The following is an 8,963-nucleotide window of genomic DNA, read 5'->3' as shown; positions in this document are numbered from 1 at the left end:
ATCTGTTATAATACGAATTGCAGTGTATTTTTAAACGTCAGTTTCTGTTTGAAGAGCAATAAACAAGCATGATGCGATATTGTTTGAACCTTTCGTATATTGGTTTTTTGATCCAGCAGTTCGACACAATATTATCAGGAGAAAGTTTGGAATGCCTGTGACCCTTAACAATTGTAAAATTTTACAGATAATTCTGACGACACTAATAAATAGATTGATCAGAAAGTTTCGGTAATGGTTGATTTTTTTGACAATCTATTGATAAAATTAGATTCGTTTTTATTTATCCATTGACCATTCCATTTAAATTGCTTTCTTCTCTTAATAACTCATGAAACGTATCAGTTCTTTTCTTATGAACTAACTTTTCGGAATTTAATTTATTTTTGTAATTCTTCTTCCTTTTCTGACTTTATTTTTCATCAAATTCTAAACACTGAGAACAAACATCGGTTCGCGGCTAGAAAATCCGTAATTATAATTGGTGTTAAAAACCATTCTAAAAAACTGTCTTTAACCACAATTGTCAGGTTTAATACAATATATTTCATACACTTTTTTAATAGTAAGATCACTGCTTAAATATTTACGGTTTCGTTTATCCCGACAGTAGTGACTTTTAGTGCAATTTAACTTATTAATAAACTTCATAACACTTTTGTTCATTGTATTTATTTCGCATTTTAAAACCACCTCGTTTTTCCTCAATAAACCCTTTATCATGATACTGCTTCTTATACGGTTAATTCTAAATCTAGGGACATTTAAAATATCAAAAAATGCTTTAAGACAGACAATAACAAGCTGCTTTTTTCGATCACGAACAAAATATTTTGCATGGGCTATTTTTTTTCATATTTCTTATCAGAATGTGATGGCCGACGTCGTTTAATTTTGTTCACTTGTATGTGTTTTAGAATAAGATTACCTTGGTATATTTTTAACCTTTTTAGGATAGAATGTATCACTCATTAATAAAATCAGACATAAGAAGGCTCCACTTACGTGATCACACGTTGGAAAATTAGGCAAAGAAGTTGATTGGCATCTCTCTGTTTCTGCAAAACATTTTTCTTCCAAAACTCTTCATTTCTTTTCCTTTTTCTAATCTTGTAGGTTAAACCAACTCATTCATTTTTAGTTAATGTACTAAAGATAACTTAATTATATGAATTATCAACTCTCTGCCGGTAAACATAAAACACTTCTGAATAGGTTATAACAGAAAAAACAATAACCTGACAAAAAATCACAAAGAGCTGATAGTAATTTGATCTGTGTTGCCAACCTAATTATTATTATGGTACCAACCTAATTATTGATAGACGAAAATAAAATTTTATTTCAATGATACAGTTTATTAAATTAAGTACAGGACTGATATTTACAAAAATCATACTATTATAGTATATTGAACTTCGTCAGGTAGCCATGATAGTTTTTTGAGAATCCTGCTTTCTCATTCGCTAAATTAAAAGTTGGTATCAGAAGTAACGTTTTGCAGTGGAGATTGTGAGTTTTAATTACAGCCCTGCCGGTCTCCTTGGCGCGAGTGGTAGCGTCTCGGCCTTTCATCCGGAGGTCCCGGGTTCGAATCCCGGTCAGGCATGGCATTTTCACACACGCTACAAATCATTCAGCTTCATCCTCTGAAGAATGCCTAACGGTGGATCCGGAGGTTAAATAAAAGAAAAAAAAAAAAAAATTAAAACCCTAAGCCGGCCTTCGTGGCGCGAGTGGTAGCGTCTCGGCCTTTAATCCGGAGTTCCCGGGTTAGAATTCCGGTCAGGCATTTTTTTTTTTAATTATCTTTAGGTTGTTTTTAAGAATTATTAGAATGAAATTTTCCCTATTTCAAAAATTGTTTTAAAAATAAAATTATATTCCTAATTAATTATCTCTTTATGTTAAAATTTTTTTAGACAAACATATACTACAAAAATTGTAATAAACTATAGCAAACTATATATAAACTATAAACTATATATAAACTATAACTATAGTTATAGCAAACTAAAAAAATTTTGCTCGTTACAAGCGAGCTCGTTGTTAGCGGGTTCCACTGTATATAAAAATCATTATCTCAGCGACAACTAAGTAGTCATCTGAGAAGATGTCAAAACCTTCACGAATACTGGAACGGCCTCCGTTAATATATACTTTTTGAAGTTAGCACTATGTTAATGGTTGATAGGTACTCGATTTTTTCTTTTTTAATTATTCCCTTCAAAAAAAGAAATTTTAAAGAATAGATTTTTATTTTAACTTCTTATTCCTTAAGCTTTTTTTGTAAAAGTTTATTTTCTAAATCTTCTGCACTCCTGCAGATTAATAAATTGTGGTAAACATCTTTTCATTTTCATTGAGTAAATAATATTTAATGTTGTCAAATACAAGATAAACAATGTTAATATTCCTACTGTACGTCATAATAAGAATAACTATTAATGGAATATTGTAGAAAAAATTCTTTCGTAATAAGTTTCGTTAAAATTAACATTGAAATACAAATCTAAACGTAAAATTATTTAAAAGAGAGTGTAGACGTTATATAGGATTTTAATGTTACCGCAGCCTACGTAATGATGATTCTTTACTTACAACTTAGAAGGACGTTCCTATTGAAACAAGATTTGCATTGGCAGTTTATAATATTTATTGTATGTTAAAAAGAATGGATTGAAATCAGCAAGTTAGCTTATGTCTCATGAAAAATTCATGAATTAAAAAAATTGATATTGCACGTTGTATACAATTCAACGCACGACTAAAATCAATAAAGACGTACATAATAATCATTCCTTTAGCTACTGTTATGTATTTTAAACACAGTTTTGCTACTTTTTTATTTTGTCATTTAAGTAATAAATTACTATTTCATTGCCAATAATAATATACTCGAAGTTGCAAAAAAACCTTTTATAATTTATACTTATTTTTCTGTTTGTTATATTTAATTTTTCCAAATTTTTGTGGTTTATGGCCAAAATATTCTGAGGGTTGTGTTCTTTTTAAATGAGGTTAAATATTGTAAAATATTTATACTTTATTAAATGTATAAAAAATAACATGATCAGAAAACAATACCATTTACTACTCTAAAAACATGCAAATATCTTAAGGACAGTATGTTAAATATTTTAAAAAGTGGAAAAGATTCGTTGAATTTATTTTTATATGAAACCATTCTAATTTCATATAATTGGGTTTTTGTGCTACCAATAATGGCTTTATATTAGAATAATACATACCTCCCCAACAAGTTGTATCATAGAGTAATCTCGATTCAATCAACGAACAACATCTTCAGTAACTTTGTTGTTCAAAAATTCTTAAAGAAATAAAATTTATATTTTTAATCCGATTCCTTTTTACTTCCTTGTACGATGTAAGGAAGTATTGTGACTGCGTAAAATTTCGGTTATCAGATTTCAACGGAAATATCCATTTTGACCATCCCTAAATCCATTTTGACTAGTTTTGGCGTGACGTCTGTACGTACGTATGCATCTCGCATAACTCAAAAACGATTAGCCGTAGGATATTGAAATTTTGGATTTAGGAAGTTGTAACATCTAGGTTGTGTAACTACCCTTTTGATTGCAATCGACTAAACTAAAAGTGTCCAAAAACGCCCAAAATCCAAAAAACATTTGGATTGTGGACTTTCTTTAACTGTAGTAGTAAGCCCTCATTGAGAGCTTTTCAACTGTGTCATACACAAGTGGTACTTATTTTCATTGATTCCAGAGTTATAGGCAAATAAAATTTTAATTAATGAAATATTTGGATCTTACAAGGAGAAGGCACATCGGTTCGAATCAGACGTCATCTCCTTTTTTTTTAACTTTTTGTTTTAATTTTAATATATTAAAAAATATTAACCTCTGTTTGTAAAAACCTTTTACAATAAATAATAATTCAATAATAGCAATAAAAAAAAAGTGAAAAAAGCAGAAGTTATTAATGAAATAATATTTTATGTACTTTTCATTTTTTAAAAATGTGTATATGTATTTAATAGGTGTGCCAGGAAATCATGTGATGTCCACATCAGATTTATTTTATTTATATGTTCCTTCCAAGACAGATTCACGTCTAAAATTACACTCAGATACTAACCGTTTTTACTTATGTTTGACATGTACACTGCAAGCATACGTTACTTATGTTTATGCTTGTATTATAGTTTAAATTGTGATATTTCATGCTGTATAACGTTTCTAGCAGACATTTTAATTTAAAATCAGGCAAAATCATTCGCCAGCTGACACTCGCTAACAAAGCATTGCCGAACCTATGTTTACATGAACTTTCTTCTCTATATTAACCAGTAGAACTGTTTTTTTTCTTTGTTTGTAGTTTAAAAATCAATTTTACTTAGAATTGTTGGCTTTTTTTAAATTGAGTTCATGGTGGCCATTAATAATCATGCTGCCAGTAATTCTAATGATGGAGCTTCATTTAACTAAGAAAAAACTGCATAAAAATAACACCTATAAATTTAAAAGCAAATAGTTAAACATTTTTTATGATTTGTTAAATGGAATGTGATGTATGTTCGCATTAATAAACGATTGTTTTAATGAATTTAGTCCTTATCAACCTGTAATTTTTTTTACGTATTTTCTAAATTAGGATTTATTACAAAAGTTTCCACCGTTATCAAATGATAAGGAGCTAATAAAAACCATATTTAGAAAAAGGATATAAATTAATTGTTTAAGTTTTTAGTTTTAATTAAAATGATAACAAAAAATTTTCTCCGTTAAATTATTTGGCAAGGTCTTTATGTGTTAGTTATAAATATATGAGGCCACCTTACTTTATGTGAGAGTAATAATGCTAACTACACAATCAATTTCTGTGGTAAAGGATTGAATTTGTCACGTCGTAGGATTATCCAAATTTGTACGTATCTGTGGAACTTGACATTTCGATGTGCAGCAGTTTATATAGCTTAAATGCGTAAAGCCAAGAGTAACCAGGTAATATTTTACTTTCCCTAGTAACGCCAGCACACGAGGTTCGTTATTTTTTAGAGTAACTGTGTCATTTCGGGAAATATTTATCTCGCTTCGGGTAACCTAAGGTTATGACACCTAACATTAATAAAAATTCATTCCACGTAATTGCATTTTCTAGATTATATCTTGTAAGACACGGGAACAAACTTGATTTCTTAAGTCCATATAATATCACGAGAAAAATAATTATAAATAATAACAACTTGGTACACGTTGACTGCTCGTTTATTTATTTAATTAAATATGTTTCTTAACGAAGCAGTGATTGAAACTGAAATAATAATGAATTTCTTAAACCGGTTTTGTTTTGATCATTTTTAATCGTATCGAATCAATTGACACCGACAATAAAAAAAGAATTCGGCGCTTCTAATCGCGATCTCACTGTTTGTTCAATTAATGAGCGGCAGAATAACACGCTTGTTTACGAGAGTACAGCCTTGAAATGAGCAATTACGTCAGGTCACATGACCGAGGTCACGTGCCCAATTCTTGCGAGCGTTTGTGGTTGCGCGTCAACAAATGCCGACCCACATATTACTGTACAACTGCTTTTTATTATCTCGCTTTGCCTTTCTAATACTGACTGTGTCCTGCTAGTAGCTACTCGGCGTCCCAAAAACATAGTGTCAGTAACCTCGTTACAACATAAATAACTGATAGACGCGCCGGTCGACTTGATTAGTTAAACCTGATACAAATACGGGTATGTTTTATCATCAACTGTTTGTTTATTTGTTGTATTTACATTGACTTGTTTTCGCATTCAACAAGCGTTTTCATTATTATCTACGATAAAATCTAATCGGTCTTATACAGTTAGTATGAAATTTGTTCTATTTCATTGTTATTATTTTTATATGCAATGGAATTGTAATTTGTTAAATATACTTAGCTTTTTGTAATATCACTTAACCATTTCTCAAACCGAACTTTTATAAAGCAAAATAAATCCACTTTTATACTGCTTACTGAACCACCACAATAATCCTAACAAACCTCAAATAATAACGTTTATGATAGAAGTTATCTGCTGATCACCTACTGAAATTTAATTAGCTGAAACAGTAATTTTTAAAAAAATGTTTAATTACCTTAAAAACATTTTTCAATTACCTCCGTATCTAGTAATACTGCATTAGAAAAAACTATATTAAGCTGTTCATTGTTAACAGCCAGTATCAAACAAGAAATTTTTGTATTTATGGTGTGTATATTACTTATTGATTACTATGAACAATAGGTTAAAAAATAAACATACAATTAATCCATTTTACTTTCCGCGAATGTAATTAGAATATCTTTTTTAAGGGGAAAGTTTTGTGATCAAGTGAAAAATGGGGTATGGACTTTTTTTATCTAGACCAAAATAAAAAATAACAATATATATGCTTTTTATTATGTTTGTGCGTCGTTATGTACGCATGTGTTCCACACCTTTCTGTCTCATAGCTCAGGATTGACCAAATTTGGCTCAAGTATGTCTATATGGGGAGGCATTGATCATATCAAGTTTTTTTACAAAATTCGGGAGGATATCGAGTAAAACCAATTTCGAATTTCTTCAGATGCAATTTAGAGAAACTTTCAAATTTGTTACCTACAAGGCAAATTAAAAATAATCCAATAAGCTTATTTCAAACAACCAATCCCCACCTCTTAAAATTTAAATATATGTTTTTTCTGTGATTTTGCCCTACTTCCCCCTTTGTTTTAACTATTTTTCAATTTTTTTTTAATGTTTATCCTTCATATATACAGTTATTACAAGATGTTTATAATTTTTTTTTTAATATTCATTGCCCGGAAAAAAATATTCATACAACGCAATAAAAATATTTTTTTGAAAGTTTTCTTTTTCTTACTTTAACCTTTAGCCATTTCTCTTGTCATGTAATGTAAAATTTACTTGTCATGTACATAATGTGGTGTGTGTATATATATATACGAGGTGCGACAATAAAGTAATGAGACTGATTTTTCTTTGCAAGATGTGGCAATAATGTAGAAATATCTGTTAAGTGTTTGTTCAGGAGGCACCCACTCATTATGAACAATTCCCTTGGAGTCGAAGAACCACACAAGCGTGCATTTCACTTTTGACTTTGACATGCGAGCTTTTTTGGTCTGGGTGATCCCTTTGAGCACCATTGCGAAGTTTGGCGTTTTGTCTCTGGATCGTATTGAAAAAACCAACTTTCATCACCAGTGACAATACGGCTCAACAAATCTGGATTGATTTCCGTTTGCTCTAACAGATCGGCTGCCACATTTTTCCGTGTTTCTCGCTGTTGTGTGAGATTTTTGGGGACCATTTTTGCACAAATCTTTCTCATACCAAGATCTTCAGTTAATATTAGACGAACCGTTTCTCGATCGATGTTGAGTTCTACTGCAATCATTTTCACGGATAATCTTCAATCAGATCGTACGATTTCACGCACCCTGGTCAAGTTGACTTCTGTCCGTGAGGTTGATGGTCGTCCACTGCGGTCTTCATCTTCAACATTCGTTCTGCCTTTACTAAAAATTTTTTGCCACCGAAAAACCTCGGCGCTTGACATAACCTCCTCTCCAAAAGCCTTCTGAAGCTTGTCATAAGTTGTCGTCGCGTTTTCACCCGATTTAACGCAAAAAGAAATGGCATACCGTTGCGCAATATTTTGCGGTTTCATTTTTGTGACGAGAGACACAAACACGTGTTCACTTTTTACAGCACAACTCACGACTGAGCAGTTGCATCAATGTGCCGCTTGGACTAGAAGTAGCTTACAGACCAAGGTCAAAGATGGTGTGCCTACGCAAGCTGCAAGGTTGCCACATCTTGCAAAGAAAAATCAGTCTCCTGACTTTATTGTCGCACCTCGTATATATATATATATATATATATACACACCACATTATGTACATGACAAGTAAATTTTCCAAATATTTTCTTTAAATTTTACAAGATAACATTTTGAGTATCAGAAGGCGACGACAGACAATGTATTTGTAATACTGTAACAATATTCAGCAATGATTATAACAAATAATGTTATGTAGTGGGTGCAAGAATGTATCTTTTCCCAAAAAATGTTTTCCATTTAATTTATCTGGAAAAATAAATAAATAAAATTATCTTTATCTGTAGGACTATCTGCGGAACTTATTTTTTTTTTTATTTTGTAGAAAAATAAATGAAAAACAAAAATTAAATCTGTGTTTTGTAAAAATGAAAACTTTCGGATGTACAGTCCGATCGATTTTATATAATTTTTCTTTTCTTAAGAAGGTTAAAATATAAATCCGGTTATAAATACCCCAAATTTCTGTGGCTCTTTATTAAATTTTCAATAAATCCAAAAAAAAGTAATAAATTACTTTTATCGTGAAATAAATAGAAGAAAACCGTACGATATTTTAGATGGAGGAGATATTTTCGCAAGGATGAAAAACGTTGTTTTAATGGTATCATAATCATATTATCTTTTTCCAGCTTTAATTAATTCCTCCTATCTCTTTGACAAACATCTATTATTTTAGAGCCAATAACAAATAAATTAGAATGAAGAATTAATACCTTATTAATTAAAATTTAAATTATATAAAATCAATTTTTAAAATGGCAGCCTCCCATTAAAAATAATACTTTATGGATAATTTGATTATAGCACCAAGCGATATCATTTTATAAAAAATTATGAATCGGATACGAGTATCTTTTTCACTGACATTGTTAAATACATATTTTTGATGATTCAAATTAAAATATAACAATAATTGATTAATTGAATTTGATTAATTGATGTAAAGTTAATAAAAGAATAATTAAAATTAGTTTCAAGCTGAAGAAAATGAAAGACTAAAATTTTACACGATTTTATAAAGTTAAATAATAAAAATATAAAATAAACTGATCTAAAAAATTTTATTAAAATTAATAAAAATATATGC

Source organism: Lycorma delicatula, chromosome 1 (assembly GCF_047948215.1).
Source record: "Lycorma delicatula isolate Av1 chromosome 1, ASM4794821v1, whole genome shotgun sequence".
Classification (NCBI taxonomy): domain Eukaryota; kingdom Metazoa; phylum Arthropoda; class Insecta; order Hemiptera; family Fulgoridae; genus Lycorma; species Lycorma delicatula.
The sequence above is the reverse complement of the archived record's forward strand: the minus strand, read 5'-3'. Positions refer to the sequence as shown.